This window comes from Melanerpes formicivorus, unplaced genomic scaffold (assembly GCF_026170545.1).
Source record: "Melanerpes formicivorus ecotype bairdi unplaced genomic scaffold, bMelFor1.0.p_v2 SCAF_25, whole genome shotgun sequence".
NCBI lineage: Eukaryota > Metazoa > Chordata > Aves > Piciformes > Picidae > Melanerpes > Melanerpes formicivorus.
In genome coordinates, this window is record NW_027142377.1 from 12,019,202 (window position 1) to 12,039,941 (window position 20,740).

General features: G+C 43.6%; 1 protein-coding gene across 24 annotated transcripts in view; it reads left to right on the forward strand.

Moving 5' to 3' along the window:
* The first annotated feature begins 2,554 nt into the window (after positions 1–2,554).
* MYT1L (myelin transcription factor 1 like) overlaps positions 2,555–20,740 on the forward strand; it is a 299,847-nt gene continuing 281,661 nt past the window's right edge. For 9 of the 24 annotated variants that reach the window (XM_068153371.1, XM_068153382.1, XM_068153389.1 and 6 more), the window contains exon 1: positions 9,299–9,751. The gene's annotated coding sequence lies outside the window, so the exon portion shown is untranslated. Of the gene's footprint in view, positions 2,700–2,767; positions 2,813–8,002; positions 8,014–8,525; positions 8,665–8,978; positions 9,183–9,296; positions 9,752–9,822; positions 10,026–20,740 lie in introns of those variants that run through there. The other 15 variants (XM_068153380.1, XM_068153383.1, XM_068153397.1 and 12 more) reach the window with 11 other exon arrangements.

Sequence of the window (20,740 nt, forward strand, 5' to 3'; positions counted from 1 at the left end):
TACAAGGAGTAGCTTTACACATTAATATATATATATATATACACAAATAATTATATATATATATAAAAAACAGTTTAAGGCTATAGGAAATTAAGCCTGACATTAATCTTTGAAAAACTAAATATTTTTCTACTGAAAGAAGAGTAAGCAAGTGAGAGACTTCTACCAAAATACTAAATGTTCAGTGCATAATTTCCGACAAAGCTCTTAAAAATAAAGCTTTCATTAAAATACTCTTCTGAGCTCAGCAATACTCACATACACATCAAAGGGCACAAGAGCCCTAGTAATCTATCAATTAAACCCCTTTGATTTCTCGTGTCTTATTCCCCTGTGTTCACATCCTTATCTTTTGTGATATGAATTGGCAACCTGAAAACTGAACCATAGGGTTCTGTGCCCTGACAGCCTCTGTGGTAATCGGGGGGTGTCACCTGGTACCTCAGCCTGCCGCTCTTGGAAACGGGGAAATGCAAGGTACCATTTGGGGTTTTTTTTAGCAGACTGAAAATGATTCCTGTTCTTTGCTCCACAGAACATCCGATGTGGTGCCCAATCGGCTGAGGAAGCTGCACAGACGTCAGTGTCTCTGTGTCTGTATATGTGTCTGCACAGCCAGCTGCAGCTGGAACCTCCATTAGAGCAGCCCTATTGATTTCTGGTTGACGCTGCAGTAACAGGGCTGGAGTGCAGGGCATGGGGATTTAGTGGGGGTGGGGGAAGGAGGGGGGAGGCAGGGAAGGGGAAAAAAATAAAACTCCTGGAGGCTCAAAACCCCAGGTATTAGCCCAAGCCGCATCGGGCTGTATGCGCCTGTGTGCAGCACGTACGTGCGTTTTCCCAGAGCCGCTCGCTTAAACAAAAACCAAAGCAAAAAACAACCCAAAACATCCACCAAACCCAGCGACGAATATCCCCAGACAGAGCATTCCCCACATCTCACCAAAAAGCAACCTGACCAGGTTTCAGATCATGTGCTTGAAGGAATCAATGTTTTCTCGACCCTGTTTTGCATGCCAAAGCTGTCTGCAAAATGTTTCAGTTCCATCAAAGGACTGGGGGAGATGTGCCCTTTAAATGGCTCCTTCTCTATGCACGCACTTATCTGCTTGAGAAAGGGCGGGGGGGTTGTGAGATGGGGTGGGGGGGAGGCGGGTGTTGGGGTAGAAATACAGCTCAGTCTGTCAGCTACGGCACACAGAGAGCTCCGGGAAGTTGCTCTGCATTTACTAGCAGTCATTTTCTCGTGATGCATAATACACAAGGTGCCATTGCGAGCTGAGGTGTAAAAGCAGGGTGGGGAAGGGGCACAAAAATGATGTTTCTGGTAGTGACTGAGCTCCAAGCTTTCCTCTTCCTCTGAGATTTTTTTTCCATCTGGGAACAATTTATAGCTGCCTGTTAATATGTTGTCTTGGTATTTCAGCACATCTGCAAAGAAAATCCCTGCAATCCCTGCGCTTTTTCACAATTACTGCATGTCAGTCTGGCAAACTCTAGCTGTGAGTGGTATACAGGGAAGGGGGGGAACCCACTCTCCCCAGCAGCGGGATCTGTGGGGGAAGGGGCGACGCTAATACCTTTAAAAACCCGAAAGGCGGTAAGCCATTATTAGCAAAAGCTATATTGAGCATGCTTGCCAGACAGGCAGCGCAGCCCAGCTCTAGTTCCGCCCAGACATGTGCCTTGCCATTTTCATTTTAATCAGTCTGCTCAGGATGGCTGCTGATTCATTTTGCGGGATGGCCTCCCGGGAGCCAAGGTGGAAGCCTGAGGCGAGCTGCTATTGCATCAATGCAGCACTCCACATCAGACATGGGGAGAGGAGGTGAAGCTTCAGCAGCAGATCGAGTTCAAAATGCCAGCCTCACTACTAAAAAACAAACCAGCAGCTCCCCGTCGTCCCTCCCCGCCAACCCCCCCTTCCTCCTACTCCCCCCCCCAACAGCTTCCAACAAATAACATCTCTGTGGAAATAATCATTTTTCTTTTTTCTTTTTTTTTTTTTTTAAAGGGGAAGAAAACACCAACACCTCCCTCCTGAAACCATTAAATAAACCACAATTAACTGTGCAAAATCTCTTCTGCAGATTTGGTAACTGGAGCTACCATTTCCTTTCGCAGCTCCTCATTTAAAAAGAAAAAGAACGCTCTCTATTTCTTTATTTACCTGATAACTAGCTGGGGGTGGGATACCTGATTTAGCTGGAGACTTTGATTTGTGGGATTGACAACCTTATTATGCAGTGAGCTTATTATTGATATTATTCTGCTCTCGGTTGCCATGACCACCTTGTGAGAGACATTCAATTTTCTCTCTTCCATCATCATTATCTATGAGGCCATCTGTTGTGGAAAATGAATTCAGCCTCATTTGCATGACTGATAAGCAAATTTTTTTTTATCTATTTAACAGAAGGTCATATGCCGGGGATTTGGAGCTGGGGAAAAAAAAAAAGAGAGAAAGTGGAGGGGGAAAAAAAAGGCATCTCGAGAGGATGAGTGGGAGTGTGTGCATTAGAGGATGTATGTGGAAGTAAAACAGATCCCTCAGGCCTGCTAGCCTATCCTACTGCATTTGTCATTCCTGCCAGGGCGACATTTTTTTTCCCCCTAAGCTTCTGCACACTAAAGAGAGTGAGAGCTTTTTCCCTGCAGTCTTCTTGAAGCCCCCCTGATTTTTTTTTTACTCAGTGTTGGTGGGTGTATTTTAATACATATCTGTATGGGTTTTTGTTTTTAATTCCCTGGAACATGGGGTATCTTTTGAGTGTTCAATGAAGAAAAAAGCAGCCTTTTCTGGGTCTCTGTGGTATGCTTCTTACTCCTCATCCTTTCAAAGTTGTAGTAAGCCAGGGTGTTTCTTAGCCGTACTGAAATGTTTTGCTTGTGTTTAACTTGTAAATGGTTAACAGTGCAGGTGTGGGCTGTGTTTCGTGCAGGGTGGGGGTTGATGCGTGTAGCTAACTGGAAAGGTTATCGTGATTTTTGCAGTCATTCTGTGGCTTGTACTTAAATGTCCATTGTTTGCTTAAGTTCTTCTGGCAGTGCTGCTGTGCAGCTGAAATTGTGTTGGGCTGTAGAATAGACGCTCAAAAGTCTGTGTTTACTATATGAACACATAATGTGGCAGGCATGAAGCATGTTGTTGTTTATATGAACTTGCTGCATGTTGGATGGTACTTGTTTGATATGGAGAACCCAAGGAAAAAAAACTTCACAGACTGGAATGCTCAATGACAGCTGAGTGCAATCAAATAAAAGATTATAAGATACAAGGTTTTTACACTAAAATGATGTTTGAGAGCAGTGAATTTGTACTTTAAAAGGGCAACACTTTTGTATGGGTAGCATTTTGAAGGAAGACTATTTACATGTTTCTTAGCTATTACAGTTTGATTTTTAAAGAGAAAAGGCTTTGCAAATGAGGAATGGTTAGTGCAGTTAACTCTCCAAAACCAGCAGTCTATGTTCTGGCTCTAAACTAGTTAAGTATGACTGTAGTCCCTGTAGCGCAAATTTGTTGATCTTAATTTAGTGCTAAAAGTACCTGAGGAGTATAAAAGAGAATGACTTTGTGAAAAAGAACTGACTTATTCTCTGATGTGAGACATGTTGCAGAGATTTGCTTTTTTTTTTTGTCACTAACAAAGATGAAACTGAACGGAACAGAAGCTTGCCATTTGCTTCTGAGTACTGACCAACTCAGAAGTGCACAGCCTCATCCAGGCAAAGTGTTTTCGAATGGTCATGTCTTCTCTGCAGAAGTAGCCTGTGCATTACAGTAGAGTGTTTACATGCAAAATGCTTTGTGTGTTTGGTAGCACTCCTTTCAAAGACAGAGAGGAGAGATGCAGCACTTTCTTGACAATAAATACTTTGAGATTTTTCTTCATCACCTATGGGGAATCTCTCTCTCTCTCTCTCTTTTTTTCCCCCCTTCCTATTTCACAGTCACAAGGGAGAAATAGTGGTGGGTGCTGAATTTGAGGTAGAGATAAGTTTCACTTTTATTGAGGGCAGCAAGAGATCAGAACTCTGACTTGTGTACATTAAGTATCTTAGTCTAAATTACTTGATTAAAATTCCTCTATTTATTCCTCGTGTGTGTGTGTGTGTGTGTGTGTGTGTGCTTTGTTTTAGAAAACACTCCCCAGCAGATCTAGCATTAACTTGTCATGATAATCTATTGCTGAGAGTTGTTTATAGGGGACTGTTTTCTCCTACCCTCTGATTTCAAAAGGAGTATATTTCTTGTAGATTTCTTAAAAGGAGTGAGATTTAATGCTCTTTGGGCACCAATCATGTTTATCAAGACTGTTGGAATTTACAGTGGAAATTGGATCACAGAACTAATTTTCCACTTAGAGTTCAGTGCAGCTCCAGTGTCTGGGGTGGGGGGTTTGAAACAGTGCTGGTTTTCTCCATGGACTTCAGTGGGAAGGGGCTACTGTGTGTTAGCAGGCTGTCTTACAGCACGCAAAGGTCGAGGTCTCCCTCTTATCCCCTCCTCCCCACGCCACTTATGCTGTCAGCATCTTCCAAGGGCTGCTGAATAAAACCTGGCAAACTTCAGGAAAAGCCTAACGGATAACACCACCGATTCCCTTCTCCTGCCCCCCAAAAGTTAATTACCGAGCTTGGCTGGATTCCTCCCTGCCACCCTGACATTTGACTGCTGCTAATTCGCTGATTAATCTCATTAATGCGATTATAGCAGGCTTTGGAGCTTGGCTGCCATTGTTCTGCAGACAGCGCCATTCAGCCTGGGCACCCACTGCCTCCCCCCTCTCTGCCGGTCAGCACCGGGAGCTGTCCGCACTGCTCAGCACCGGAGCTGTCTGGTCCCTTCAGCACCAGGAGCTATTCGCACTACTCAGCACCGGGAGCTGTCCGTGCTGCTCAGCACCGGGAGCTGTGTTTCTGCTCCTCCCAGCTCCCTGCCGCTTTCCGGCGATGGGCAAAGAGCTCGTTGACATCGCCCTCATGGCTCTGCGTGTTGAGGTACAAGCAAGACGGGGCCATGTGCCTCCTGCCTAGGCAGCGGGAAGCTGGCTGTGGCACAGCATCAAACCTGTAGGTTTAAAGACTTCTATCTTCACTGGCGTTTTATGTTCTTGAAGAGGTCCATGGGGCAGAGCAGTTTGAACAGAGGCACTTGCTTAACTCTCAGAGCATGAGGGACATTGCAAGTGTTGCCATACTTAGGCAGACTTTTGCCTCCCAGTGAAAGAGTGCTTTGTTGAGCCTGAATGATTTCCTTTATCTTCTTTTATTTTTTAACCAAATAAACAACATGTGCAACACACCACCTCAAAATCACATTTGCCCTCACCAACACTAATGTGCCCATAGTCTTTCCTGCACCTGCCCTGCAAATCCTCATTTTCTGGAGTTTGACAACAGGAAATGTTTTCTTGATTGATGCTTGGTCTGAAAGACCTTTTTAAAGTTTCTTATACATATAAATGACTTTTTTCAGTTTTCAGTTGCAACAGCATTTTCTATTCAAGTTTGCAGGTCAGGCCATTTTAAATCAGAGATCAGACTAGGAATAACCTCTTTAAGGTAAGTCACTTCACACATTAGGGCACAATCTGTTCTGCCCTGTTTGGTGTTTTGGCTTTTATTACCTAGAAGTTACATTGTTATCATTAACAACTGCCAGCTGCACATGCGCAGTATCTTCCGCCCTCCCCCAATATCCTTTCTTGCATTTGTATTCTTTATGAGTGTGACCCTGGACTGGAAACCAAAGCCACACATTAAACTCTCTTGTGTGTGTGATTTGCCAGGATGAGCATTGACCTGCTGCAAATCACTAAATTAAAAGTAATATTAAGGCAAAGTGTCCTGCTGAGGAAAATGTGAGATCTGGCAAGGAACAGTCTGCATTTTAAAAGTTGTGAGTGTAGCAAATGCCTGTGAAACCTCTGCAGCCATTGTGATCTGTGGATTAATAATACTGTCCACTCAAAACTGACAAAGACCAAGAAGGTCTACTGGTTTTTACTGTACCTTTGACTTTCAGGTATTTTTTCCAGCACTGATACCATATTCCTAGTAAGGATTCCTGTTTGCTTTTAATTTCCTTATCTTCCCATTCTTTTCCCACCCAAAAGCAAAAGCCCGGTGAGTAAAGTATTGTCTCCCTAGCTGCTTTAGAGAACTATACATTTAAATGATGTATAAAATTGCACTGTATAGGAACAGGTTTTAACAGTGACAGCCACAATATGCAGGCCAATTAAGGCTGCTCGTTAGTGGATATATTCTTGTAATACTCCTGCCAGGCTGAAATCGCACTCCCTTATTGACAGTAGAGGATTCATTTGATGTTTGAATTCTGTTTTCTGTGTTTCTCTAATGTTTCAAGTCCTGTTAGAAACTGCTTCCAATGAGAAAGGAAAAGAAATGGAAGGTTTAAAACCTACTTTGCCTGAAATTTCCTAACCTGCCAAACTTAACCTTCAGGAAAAATCCTGTGCTCTTATTAATGTTGCTTAAACATGACCTGCATCTCCTCTTCCCCATGTATAATGCACGTTGATGAAACATGGAGGTGGGGAAGGGAGGAGGAGGGAGGGGGTAGAATCCAGCCCACAACATTAAACCCATACCCTAGTGTCTTATGGAGGATAATTAGGCCATTGAATCACCAGTCTCCCAAATATTATTTTTTTCACACCTGTCTCTTTGTAAATGTTTCTAACTGATGCAGTCTTCTCCTCTTCTTAACTCTGCCTGGTGCAGGATTTATATACATTCTGCCTCGATTAAAGCAAGTGTTGTTTTTGTCATTGGGCCATTTCTTTGTGTCATCCTGAAGGCTGGAGAAGATGCTGAGGTTTTGGGGTTTTCCCCCAGTTTAGTCACCTTCATAAAGTTTCCAAATGCCTGCCATGATACATGTGCCACAGAGCTGCCTCCACTGTCTCACTAAGGCTCGCCAGGATCTAACATAAGGAGGGTAGCTTTAGCAGAAAGAAAAGCCAAGCCTTGATTTTTAAAATGTGGATACCGTTATCCGAAGGTTAGGAAGTGAGGAGATTCAGATATCGGGTTGTAGATACCCTGCACACTGCCCCACGGGCCCTTTCCCCCCCAGGGGTGCATGCACTTCTCAGGCTACACCGATTTGGACGGAAAAACCCAAACTGACATGCCCTTTCTACGACATAAACATGGCAGCCCTGCTTCCCTGCTTCCCTGCTGCAAGGAGGCTTTTCTCCCAGTAGGTCTGCTCCACTCACACTCCCGCCCCCCCATCACCACTGCCATCACCCCCCCGCGCTCTCCATGGTGCCCTCCCCACTCCCGCCTGCACCTGCGTCCCAGTCGTGGCTCTGCTCCCCAGAGCTCTGCACCTCGGCCTCGGGAGAGCCCTGCCAGTGCGGGGAGATGTAATCAGAGATGACAGAGAAAAATTAAGGGAAAAAAACCCCACCCAACACAACACCCAAACCAGGAGCGAGGTGGAGATGGGGGGCGGGGGAAGAGACACGTAAGTCGTCTTTTTTTTTTTTTCCCAGGGAAACACTACGACTTCCACCAAAATCGTAGAAGTCATGAGGGCTCTGCTATTGTTAGTCCCTTTTCCCAGCAGGCTGGGTCTCCCCTGAATCCCTGTGTCCAAACTTCCCCTCGCAAAATTCCCTCTCCCACCATCGGAGAGCAGCTGTGGAGCTCCTCTGATGGCTGTGGCTGTGAAGGGATGGTGACAGGGAGACTCGCTGTAACTTCAGCCCGCAGTGTGATTCCTGGCAGGGCTGATTGGGAAGAGAAGGGTCACCTCTACATCCCAGACATGCCCAGTGTCCACGCGTCAGGCAGACGGCTCAGGAGGGATTACCTCCCAGGGCTGGAGGAGGGTGTTCCTTGTGACTTTGGGGTTTGCCCGCAGTGCCCTGCCCGCACCCAGCATCACCGCGCAGGGCAGGAAAGGAGGGGAGGGGGTGCTTGGAGGAGGGAGCTGCAGCAGCACAATGGCAATAAGGAGGGCAAGGGAACAGGGTGTGTGTACAGGGAGGCTGGATGTGTGTCCTGGCCAGGCTCCTTCCCAGAGGAAACGAAGCTTTTCCTGTGGGAATGGGCGCTGAGGGCGGGCAGCGCCAGGGCACGGCAGGGCTGAGTCGTCGGGGGTGTGCTGAGCCGTGCCAATGCGGGGGGAAGGGGGGGAGAAGAAGGGGGTGTGCCGCCTCCTCCGCCTAAAGATCACAGCCTGTCACGCTGCTATCGAAATGACATTTCGGGGACGGGTTTCAGCCGAGTGACTCCCCGCTGGCAAAGCCTCTCCCGTCGCAGGGGCATCCGGCTTGCCCGGGGGCGAACCCCGCAGGGAAGGCTGCTCGGGGGCGGGCGGAAAAGCCTCTGCCACCGCGCTGCAAGGCGGTGGGGTGCCTCTTCCCGGTCGTTGTCTGGGTGACACGCTTTAGTAACGCGGTCCCTGGGCTAAACGCAGGCAGCGAGAAAGCCACAAAACCTACGTTAAATTGCTGGGGACAAACGCCGAGAAGGAGGCACAGGGAAATCTGGCCCTTGTTGGTGTTTGGGTTGGTGATCACCCAGAGCCGAGCCCCGCAGGCTGCTCATGGTGGGAGGCTGCTCATCTTTTCCTCTGCGAACAGCTCTTTTGTTTCAGAGGGGAGAAGATGGTGTGAGCAGGTAAAGCGAGAGAGGCTTCAGCAATCCCGGTGATGAATTAACTCTGTAAACCCTGGCGCGGTGCTCGGGAGGCAAAACAACGATGGTTTTCAATCATTATTTTACGTTAAAGACATGTCTAGAGGCCTGATTATTGTGTGTTTTCTGGTGGTGTGTTGCTTTTGGGTTTTTTTTTAATTCATTTTGGAGGTGGTGGGTCTGCTATTCTATAAGGGAGACACCATTTTCCACTGGAGTCTTTTCAGCTCTCCCTCCCCTCGGGCGGCGTTTTCTTTTACTCCTCTATTCGGTACAATACGGCTCCGCCGCGGAGCCCCAAGGCCACCGGGGAGCCCGGTCCCGGGGTGGCGGGAGGGGAGGGAGGGCGGGGAGCCCAGTCCCGGGGTGACGGGAGGGCTCGGAGCTCGGCCCCAGCCCTGCCCGCCTCCTGCCGCCCCGCCGGGGCTGGGCCTGCGCGGCCGGACCGGCAGCATGGAGCTGCGCGGAGCTGCTTAAAGAATGCGGGGCTGAGGAGGGCGGTAAGTCAGCGATCAGCTGCGGATGCTGGTGTGCGGCGGGGATGTGGTGCTGAGGGGATTGGGGCTTGCTGCCTGCTATGCTGCCTCCTTAAATGGAGTTTACAGCTGATCCAGCAGAGCTGCACGCATGCCCGTCTCCTCTGCCTTCAGTGGGGGCAACTGATTAATTTCTGCCTCCCATTTTCAGGCCCGTCAGTTTGCCTGTCTGAAAGCATTTTTACGACTTTTTGTCCATGTGGCAAAATAATTAGCATACAGATGAGAAGGGATCCTGCCTCTTGAGCCTCCGTTGCAGGAGAAGATGTGCAGTGCAAAGTTGATTGGATGAATGGAGAACAAATGGTGGGCGTTCAAAAGCATTAGGAGAGTTTTGTTGTTGTGGAACGGGTCTGTCGGTTTTTCGGGGTGAATATCATAAGATGGAAGGCAGGGTTGCTGGTACCGAGACGACGGCTTGACAGACTGTGGCCTACTTGAAGGTGCCGTGTTTGGACTGCATGCATAGATCATTCCTTTGGACTACTTTGGGTTTGCAGTTCGACAGCTTTCCCTTTGGTGTTCCCTTCAAGGTAAATATGTCTTTTTTTCTCAGCGTTGTTGCTTGCAGGGCACTTTGCTGGTGTTCACAAAGTGATGGAAAGTTCCAACTCTTTGGGCAGTTAACAAAGGAAAAGCTAGGGTTTGTACTTCCACCCCAGCTCCTCAACACATCCTCCTTTGCGTAGAGCTGGAGGAGGCTGAACAGCTCAGGGCCCGATCCTGCTTTCCCTGAAGTCAACAGGGAGTTTGACATTGATTCCAGTGGAAACAGGATTGAGCTCTCCGTGGTTTTAATAACGAAATGTCAGGTTTCTGCTTCTTATTTTCTGGAACAATGTGGGCAGACTTGTAAAATTAGCAACTACTGTGTCCATGAAAGCCCAGATGTGGTTAGTTTGAATTGGTGTGATATGCATTTTCTTGGCTGGGGGGGGGGGGGTATGGGGGGGGGGGGGGGGAGAGATAATGATTATTTAACACAAACTCGGCAGTAATGCTAAAACCTGAAGTTACTGATTGACAAATTAGGGCTGATTCGCTCAGCTCCAGATCTCTCCATTATATTTGTGTCCTTAGGAAGGCTCCTTTATTGAGAGGAGAAAATAAAAGAAGAAAATAAAAACAATCTTGGCATGACAGATTCTGTTGCCAGATGATAACACCGAGCCAGGCTGGAATTCCATTTCTCGAACAGAGCATCCATAGACGGGCATTTCTTATATAATTCTGATGCTGTGTACAAGATGGGGGGGGGGGGGGGGGGGGAAGGGGGGGGGAAGGGGGGGCGGGGGATGTTTAAAATTTAGTTGCATTTGCTTTGTTTTTCATGCAGTCATTTAGGAATATTTTTATCCCATTTGAATGATTCTTCATCCCCTTAAAAATGTGATTTTCATTTTAATTGACCTAATTTTGAAACTGCAGTTAAGGTTGGGGGTTAAGCAGAAATTATTATCCTTTAATTGTCTTTACATAGTTGTTGTCACTATTGTAGAGCAGTTTAATGAGTGATTTGCTTCCATTTGAGAGATGTGTGTGGGTTTTGTTATCTTTAATTCCGTTGTTTTGGAGAAAACCAGCATGCAGTTCCAAGCGACATTTAGTTTTTAACCTCTCTCCTTTCTTTTTTGAATTGACATTTTGGGTTTGTGTGATATTTGTGTGGTCATTTTTCAAAGATGAACTAAAAGTCCTTGTCGTGTCACTCTGCAAACAAACAAACAAACAAGCAAACAAAATAATATTGGAACGAACTGTTAACCCTTAGTAGGCAGTTAGGAGGAACTCCTGATGATTTATCAGGGTTCTTCAAGTTTGGAATGATAAGGTTAAACTTGGTTGCCGTGGTGTAGTCTGGTGAATATATTATGTTTGTACTTGTTTGCAATATGACACATTTAAACACAATTAAGATGGCAACATAACACTGCTAACACCAGAATTACAGAGTGATGTGTGACAGGGTGCAATGAAACAGGAATTTTCACTGGGGAAAAAAAAACCCAACAAAATAGTGATGATATTTTCCTAAAAATGACATCTGTTTATCAAGTGAAACAAAGGGAAGAGCAAATGGTTACACTGACTCAATGCACACTTTGGTACATTTTAAACTAATTTGAAAGTGGATTCAATTTTGTATGTATTTTACAGCCTGAACTTTCTGCACAGTGAATGTTCCCCCCCCCCATCTTTTTAACCCACAAGGGCAATAGTTAAATCCTAACTATTTGCAGTGGCTTCTTTGTTTTAGATGGGAAGCATTCAGTTATATGCCTGTGTTTTAAAAAAGGGCATCACTTTGGTCATAGTAGTTCTTAGCTCCTGGTATGACTTTGTTGTTTTACTCTGCAATCTTGTGTCTTACATATTAGAGAACTGAGCAACTGTGTGTTTGGAGACAAAGGCAATTAAGAAAGAAGAAAAGCTACTTCACTGTATTCAGAGGGGTAGTCTCCAGATTTGCTAAAGAGCATTTTGCAGGGCCCTTTGTTTTAATTATATTTTTTTTTTACTTTCCCTGTTATCTCCTGTTTTAATTGTTGTGTTGAGGAGATGAATAAGATGCAAAGGAGCCTTTTGATTCCATACTCATACCTGCGGGCACATATGCGGCAATTTATTAGCTAGAAACTTTGCCATATGAATGGCAAAAACCCCATACTGTTTTGAAAACTGTTGTTCTGCACCATTCAGGCTTTTGTGTGGACTCCCAGAGAATGGGAATATCATTTCGACCTACTGGTATTTCCCTGGGAAATCAGTATGGGCATTTCTTTTCAAGTGCATTGCATGAGCCCAATTATAAACCGAAGTTCTCTGCGTTAGAGCCTATTTCTCTATCAACTCTGAGCACAGCCATTGTCTTGCTGAGAGATTCGGTGGTGGAAAAGTACTTTGCTACTCAATACCTATCCAACCCTGAATATCCTTATGGAAATACCAAATTTAATATCAATATGCCTGAACTTGGTAAAGGTTTGCATCATGTTGATCAACTTTCAATAAAGATATGAAGTTCTTGACTGTATAGTACAGGAAAACTTTATGGGTATAGATTACTTGCTGACCTTTTCTTTCTCACAACAGGAGTGATGAGAAATCCTAGACAGATTATCAATGCTGTTTTAAACAGAAGTGCAGCCAGATTTCCGTGGAATGAAAACGGGTACTGACCAAATAGCATCATCTTCTCCACATATCCTAGATTAAAAAGTCAAAAGGAGAGCGAATCAAAGCTTTTGCAGGCCATTGACAAAGATTATCTCTTTAGAATCCTTCACAGTATTTTGCTTTGATTACAACCACTCTGCCTATTTTAGCTGTAGAGGAGAAAAAGCAGCAAAACATAATGAAACTGAAATGAAGGGGAATGGCTTGTGTTGGGAGGGGGAGTAGGATGTGGAGACAGACAGACCAAAACCACAATAGGATTTTCGATCCCTTAAAAGGGATCATACTTTGAGTGAGGAAAACAGTAAACATTAGTATTAGATTGGATTTAGAGTCTGCTCCCGGATCGGCTTTGCAGTGTATCTACTAGTTCAATATGTTTGCGCTGAAGCTGCAGATGTGGAACACAGTCACCAGGTAATGAAAGCAGCCAACTTAGCTGTGGAAATAACCAAGGCTGTGGGGTGCCCCATAGACATCCATCACATCAGGTCTGGTAGGGAACTGTCTGGTAGGTTGTAAACACAAAGAAATCAATGCTGCGTCTGCCAGTGGCCCCTTTGGTTTGCTGAAACTCCCAACTGCCTAATGCATCTGGGCAATTGCTTGCAGTTTCCTTCAGGATAAATTTTATCTATCTTGAGGATCCATTGTAACCAAAATTGATTCTAGCTCTGCACCATGCAAACTCACCACAGATACTCATCCAGACCAGCACTGGGATCTGGTATTTTGTGAAGTATTAAAAGTCTGCACACCTCATGTCAGCCTGGCATTTTTTAATCAGGAAGGTGATTAGAAAAGGCATGGTATGCCACTGATCACTTGACATAACTTCAGCTTGCTCAGTCTGAATCCAGCAAGTGCTGTCCATCACCAGGAGCGGGGGTGAAGAGAATTGGTGAAAAGCAGCAATTTTTAAGAGATGTTTTCATGGTAGTTTTGAGGAAGACTGCTGGTTTGTTTCTGCTTTGCTTGAGACTGCTCCTGACCCCAGAGGAAAGACAGCAATGAGCTTTATATCAGACCTGTAATGTTTTTTAATGGAGTGATAGGCCAAACATATTTCTCATGTGGCTTCAAAAGAAATAATCTCCTCACTTTCTCATGTTTTTGTGATTAACAAAATTGTTTACAGATAGGATTTAAGGGAGGGTATGGCAACCATTCAAAAGAGCCTTTAGACTGCTCACTGAATGGCTGTTTTTTTCCAGTCACTCTGCTGATGTTTCACCCCCGCCCCAACTCTCCCTGATAGAAATGATGATACTTACTTGAAAGATGTAATGCCACAGTTTTGACATTGCATAGCAATAGCTTGCTTGCTTTTTCCAAGGGAAATTCCCTTTGCTTCTCCTGTCTCTAGCCAATACTGGAGGATATTATCAAGGGAATAAAATTTTATGCCTAATTTTAGTGTTCCTCTGCCTAATGTGGTGTGAATAAGTACCGTGTTACAGCATTTAACCTAGTCCATCTTTGTCACTTCCTGAACAGTTTCAAACAAAATAGCCAAAATGCAGAAAGAGGCGACATCCAAGGTTTGTTGTGAGGGTAAACTGTGGGGACTGCTTGGGCTTTCTCTTGAAGGAGATGCTCTGGCATTCCTTCCAGTGCTGCAGCAGGACATTCTCTGGCATAAGGAATACCCTTGCAAGGGGTTCCCCAGGCCTCTCGTGATACCGTGAGTCAGTGGCTCATCACTTTGTTTCTTATCTACTTCCCCCAAATTAGATGCTAAATCAAATGTCTGAATTTTCAGCAGCAGTGATCTGTTTTAGTAGCATTTTCAGAGATCTTAGCAATTCCTCTGTTGTCTGAAAATACCCATGTTTAGATATGAAACTGTGTTTATAACGACTTTGCATATATTGTGGCTGTCATGTCCCATGTGTAAACACTCAGTGTTGTTTTTTGGTTATGTGCCTATTTAGGAAGAAATAAAACTTCTCTTATGTCATAGAAAATGATAAGGTTGAGTGCAGGGCTTTATTTTCTCTATATCTTTCCAGTGTTGTTGGTATGTCTAAGTCAAATTGTTATGAATTCAGAATCATATTTCTGCAGTGTCTTGGTTATGCAGCAAAGTTTGATTTAATAATCCTCAACCCCAAACTTCTTGGACTGTACGAAGTTGTGTTTTTTCAGCACATGCACACACAAAGTCCATCCCAGGTCCTTGTTGGGAAGCACCCAGAGGTTATGCAGACCACGTGAAACTATCTTCATTGAAAACAATTGTTCCTGCAGTGGTAAGATTCCTGAGCAGGGGTATGTTTCTTATTTACTGCAAAACCCAAATTTATTAAGTTCTTGAAGGATTTCATAATCCTCTGATACTGTGGCTGTGACCAGTCTCCTTCTGATCTCAAATTCCACTTTTCATCAAACTCTGGATTTCATCACTTCCACTGATGAAAACCCCCACATTTTCTCAACCTTTTAACGCACGCTGTGTGTTTGGATCTACCTGAGCTCAAGGGCATTACTCTGTGTGGAGTTACTGGACCTCCATATTACAGCAAAGTAGCATACTTATTCCTCAAGGATATCAGGCACAGGCCAGCTGCAGCATCCTCAAAAGAACTGAGGTGATTTTTTTGGACACTGCAAGTAAAAAATGCAGAGGCTGTGATGAGAGGAATGAATAACAATGCCACAGCAGGGAAAAAGAGTCAAATATAGAATTAAAAGGAAACTGCCAGTGTGAAAAAAGAGAGAGGTTCTATTGCCAAGTGTACAGAATGATGCTAAAGAAAAGTAGAAGTCCATGAGCACTGGGCACACCATCTCCAAAAAGAGAAGAAAAATAATCCCAGAAATGGATATTGACCACAAGCTTGTTGAGAAGGGATATACAAAGCAATGAGGAGGTGTCCTCGGGTGGAAGTCAGGATTGCCTCATGAACCTGAAAGCAAGCTCAGGTAGGTTCATTTGCATATGCTGTTTCTACTCATCTCTTTGAAATGGTTCTCATTTTCCTTAAGTTAACTTTTTTTTTACCCTCTTGAGAACTCATCCTTCCTCTTCAATTCTTCCATCCCTCCTTTAGAACAGTGAGGGCAGGGAACAAAGAAAAAGCCTTCTAAATAGCCAGTTTATTTTAAAAATAGCCCTACAAACACTGCCAGTCATAAGTTAACCAAAAAATAAGAACAAACCCTGGCCAGTGTTCCTAAAAGAGTGTTGAATATACAGAAATGTATCTGATGTGTAGAATTTCTGTGACTAAATATCAATTCTTTGCGTGAGGGGGGCAAAACCACTGGCACTGAAGCACATACCTTAGGATGCCATCAAACCAGATGAGAAACAAGATGGCAAGCAGCCTTGTAACTGGTTGCCAAAACTCTGTGTTCTGTGAATAAAAGCATAGACATGTATTATGAACTTTCATATGTGTAGTCCTTGGCTTTCTGAGATGAAACTCCGTTCCAAACATTTCTTCTTTATTCAGGAAAAGTAGAGGCTTTTGGTTGTTGGTTCAGAGAACCTGCTCACTGTAGCAAAAAATAACAGCTATCCATTCCCATTTGTGGATTTTCAGGCTGATTGTTACATGAACATTCCCTTTTCCCTCCAGGAAGCTGTCAGCATTTTTCAGCACATGCTCTTTAAACTCTGAGAGTGAGCATCTAGGAAGGCCTGGTTTAACTTCTACAGTGAGTTACTGCCTCACCTTTACCAGCCCTGGAGAAGTGCTTCTTACAACAAGGTGTCTGGGTGAACTGTAGCTGCTCTGAATAACCTTCTCTGAGGTTTCTGCACTTTACAAACAAATCATTGCATGTTCAGTCCTAGTCACAGCCATGTTTTTATAGACAGTATATATGGTAGTCCATAACTGGTATGCCAACTACTCAAAAGGTGGTAGACTTAAAGTAGCCATCATTGATGAATTTTCTGAACTGCCCACCATGAGGCTGACCCATTTCATACTTAATGAGAAGAAAGTAGGAGTGGGACAAAGATGGACATTTTTCAATCTATGACCTTTCCAATCTAACAATGCCTTTTCTTGTTTTGTTGTGCTTATCAGTGACCTTGACTGAGAAGGAACAGATGATTAGAAGAAAGAAAAGGGTGTATCTTTTTCATAGGCCTGCTTGGCCTCTGTGACACAACACACTGGAGAAAGGACACACTTGAATAGTTTTCCTTGAAGACTGAGATTTAGTAAACTGCAAAGCAGTCTGGAACAAAACACCCAGTCATTTCACTGCAGCAGCCACTGTACTTCAGACACAGCTCTGTAGAGCAGGTCTCTTCCCATACACCTTCTTTCTTTACCTCCTACCTGCCCAAGAGCCAGCACAGATTGCCACAGTGTTAACTGCAGCCAACTCCAGTGGAAAATAAGGGCATATGACAAGAGTGCACATATGTTAATGACTCATGCACCCTGCACTTCTTTATTTGTCATTTTATATGTTGTTTGTTATGGCTAATAAAATGTTTATTTTGTGATAACTGTGATGCATTTGTTCTCTCTAAACACTGCTGGGGAACAGCCTTTTCTTATACCTGCACTTCTTGCCAAGTTCACTGAAATGTGGTTAACTTGAAATGAGATGTTTTAGCAGTCATAAGTATAGCTTACTCGAAGAGCAGAACAAGCAGATTCAAAGCAGGACTGCCAATAACGCATGCAAGAGTAAACTTCTGAGGTTTCCAGAAACTCAGACTGACTCCTGTAATTGTCCTTTTGTGCTCAGAATCACAAGCCTTCCTACTCTCGGTGAAAGCATCTGCACTCTCATTTTTGTAGGCATTTTTAATTTACCAAATATACATCAGAAGCCACTGAGCAGTTTCCAGACCTTTGTTTCCAGATGCCAGGTAAATCATTTCAGTCCTGGGAAAGAAAAGGTAAAGTAGCTTTCTGAGAACTATAGTTAATAAAGTAGCTGTATCTATATAAATATCGGGGTCTAGACAACTGTCTTTGTGGTACTGTATTGCAAAATGTTCCTAAAAATGTGGGCTTTATGTAGCTTTCATAAAGAGACAGAGCTTAATGAGCCATCATCACTTCATGCAGCTACTTAAGTCTCACTTGTTTTTTTGGACTTGGAAGTGAAGTGGAAATGCAATACCCTGCTTACTAATTTTCGTGCTTTCCTATGCTTTGCAAGAGTCACAGCTGTAAGACCTTTATAATAATCATACCCACTATAGATATGTCGACACCAAGGCACTAACCAATGGAATTGCAACCTCCTGTATCTAAAAGCTTTGCTTCTGCTATTGACCATGTTAGATATCATATGATTCAAGATAGCATAAGTCCTAGAGGAAGTTCATTCACAAGAGCTGTTGAGTGGTGCAACTATTACTAGGAAAGCTTTCTACTGTAGGCTGGGCTTCAAAATAATTGATTATAGGAGAAATTGAGGCCTTTTCTTACTCATTGGTAGTATTTTGATGTAAGGATGCAGGTAAGTCAGGAAATTCCACCTGTCCCTCTTTTTGACCAGCTGAGGGGTACAGAGAAAAAAAAAAAAGGATACTGAAAACTGAGGAAAAAAATCATAGAATGTTTTGGGTTGGAAGGGACTTGAAAGATCATCAAGTTCCAACCTCCTGCCACGGGCAGGGACACCTCCTACTAGACCAGCTTTCTCAAGGCCCCATCCAATCTGCCTCTAAACAGTTCCAGGCTTGGAGCCTCCCCACAATTTCTCTAGTGCCTCACCATCCTTACAGGGAAGAAATTCTTCTTAATGTCTAATACAAATTGATGTTCTTCCAGTTTTAAGCCATTACTTCTTATCCTCTCACTCCATGGCTTTGTAAAAAGTCCCTCTCTAGCACTCTTGTAGTTCCCTTTGGATCCTGTAAAGCTGCTCTAAGGTCTTGCTAAAGCCTTCTCTTCTCCAGGCTGAACAACCCCAACTCTCTCAGCCCTTCTTCATAGGAGACATGCTCCAGCCCTTCTCTGGACCCACTCTAACAGTTTCATGTCCTTTTTGTGTTGAGAAGTCTAGAGCTGGACACAGGTACTTCAGATGGGGTTTCACAAGAGCAGAGTGGAGGGGGAGAATCACCTTCCTAGACCCACCAGTGATACTTCTTTTGATGTAGTCCAGGATGTGGTTGCTCAATACCTTTCAGTAAATCAAGAAACCAGCAGCTTTCTGACAAATTTATCATTGATGACTTTTTATGGGTGAGAATTACAGATTTGAGATCCGAGTTTAACAGTTTTTAAAGGGGAAATTTTGCCCTCATTGCTAACTCTAACCTTACACCGGATAAAAATGTCTCTGTTCACACATACATTTTACTATTATTCTTTCTGCTGAAACATCAGAATGTTAGAGCCATGGTAACAGCACAATAATTTGCCAAACAACTACATTGGAGCAATGAGACAATACAGTTGCATGGCTACATTTACTGAGCCAGTGGCCTAGTCCTATTCTGCTGAAGTCACAGGGAATTTCTTCAGGGGAAGAAGGCCTTTTGCATTAGTCTCTAGGTTTTTCAGCTGTTAACTTACTTTTCCAGTATGTCTTTCAGAGAAACTAAATTTAAAACATAATTATTAACCCGTGCTTTATCAATTGAATTCTTGATTGCTTTATCATTTTGCCCAAAGCTCTGAATACTAAATACAAGTTTGTCAGGTCATTGCTGTAAGTAGTTTCTTGATTAGCCATTACCTTGCTTGTGATAAGCTTAAAAACAATCTTTCCCAGGAGATATCACACCCATGACACAAGCCAAGAAATGTTTTACTGTCTTCTCCAGAGGCAGGTTGCTGTATCTGTTTACAGGTAGCCTGAAACACTAATGATCAAACCGGTTTCAAATCAAAAGGCATCAGCTATTTGTAGTAATCAACATTTCTCTTTACTAAGCAGTCTATAACTGGTAGATTCATCATCATTTGTGGTAAGATCATGACTGCTTCTGGAAAATAATCATTAAATATATTCAGCTGCTGCCTCTTTTCTTTCCTCTTCATAATAGCTTTGTGACTTGTCTTGAACTGTGCATAGAGACTTTGCTTACATCATTAAAAGAATCTGCATGCAAATAAAAAAAAGATACAAATGGTTTAAGTACCTAAACCCTTAACATGCATCATGCAAGACAGTACATAAGTTCAGATGCATTGCTGAAAATCTTGAGAACCAACTACATTGTATGTTAGTAACTGCAGATATCTGCCAGGACCAGTGAGAGGAATCTTATCCTTTAAGGGAAAAAAAAGTCATTTTATAGACAAAATATAGCCGAATAAAATCCTGATTTTTGTATGACATACTCAGCTGGGTGCTCATATTGAACTTCCTAGATGTAGTCATCTGCTGCCTGTAGGGTAAACTCAAATGTTTACCTGGGGACTGAAACATCTACCTTATGAAGAAAGGCTGAGAGGGCTGGAGCTGTTTAGCCTGGAGGAGGCTAAGAGGGGATTTTATCAATGCTTATCAGTATCTAAAGGGGGAGTGTCAGGACAATGGAGCCAAGCTCTTCTTATTGGTGTCCAGTGATAGGATGAGGGACAATGGACACAGCCTGGAACACGGGAGATTCCATGTGAACATAAGTAAAAACTTCTTCACTTTGAGGATGGCAGAGCCCTGGAACAGGCTGCCCAGAGAAGTTGTGGAGTCTCTTCCTCTGAAAGCATTCAAAACCCCCCTGTGCTCCTGTGTGGTTTCCTCTATGTGATCCTGCTCTAGCAAGGATTTGAAGTAGATGATCTTCAGAGCTCCCTTCCAACCCCCACCATTCTCTGGTTCTGTGTGTTTACTGAATTAGTGTCTATGCATTTGAACTGGAGATCAAGCTCCTTGCTTAAAGTTTTGAGACCCAATGAGCTGTGTATTCATTAAACCTGGAGAACTGTTTGAGTTCTCGTTATGAGCTATAATGGAAACAAACAAACTCCCAAATTTTACAAAGCAAACTATTTCTCCTCCCAGAATGAAATGGTTTGATATTCTATTGGAAATGGCTCTTTAAATACTTCCTTAATTTATGTTACAAAATAAATTGCAATTAAATAAAAACCACTTTTGGTTAAATCAAATGATCCAGTAGAACTCATGTAACCAACGCTCTTTGATTTCTCAAACCTCTCCTTTAAAGTGAGCAAGAATAAGTTAGCCTCATATGCCAAAGTTTTTCTGGAGCTGAAATTGGTACTGTCTCCTACAAGTTTCCTTAGTTCAGTGGCACTGAGATCTGTGCATCCCTAAATTTTGCCTAAGTGGCTTGTTTTTCCAAGTGCTCAGCAGACAATGCTTGTAAGCCTCATTTATCCAGTTCAGGGACATGAGAGCAATGGGATTCTCTCAACATCAGGCATCTGCATTTGGGCCTATGTGGT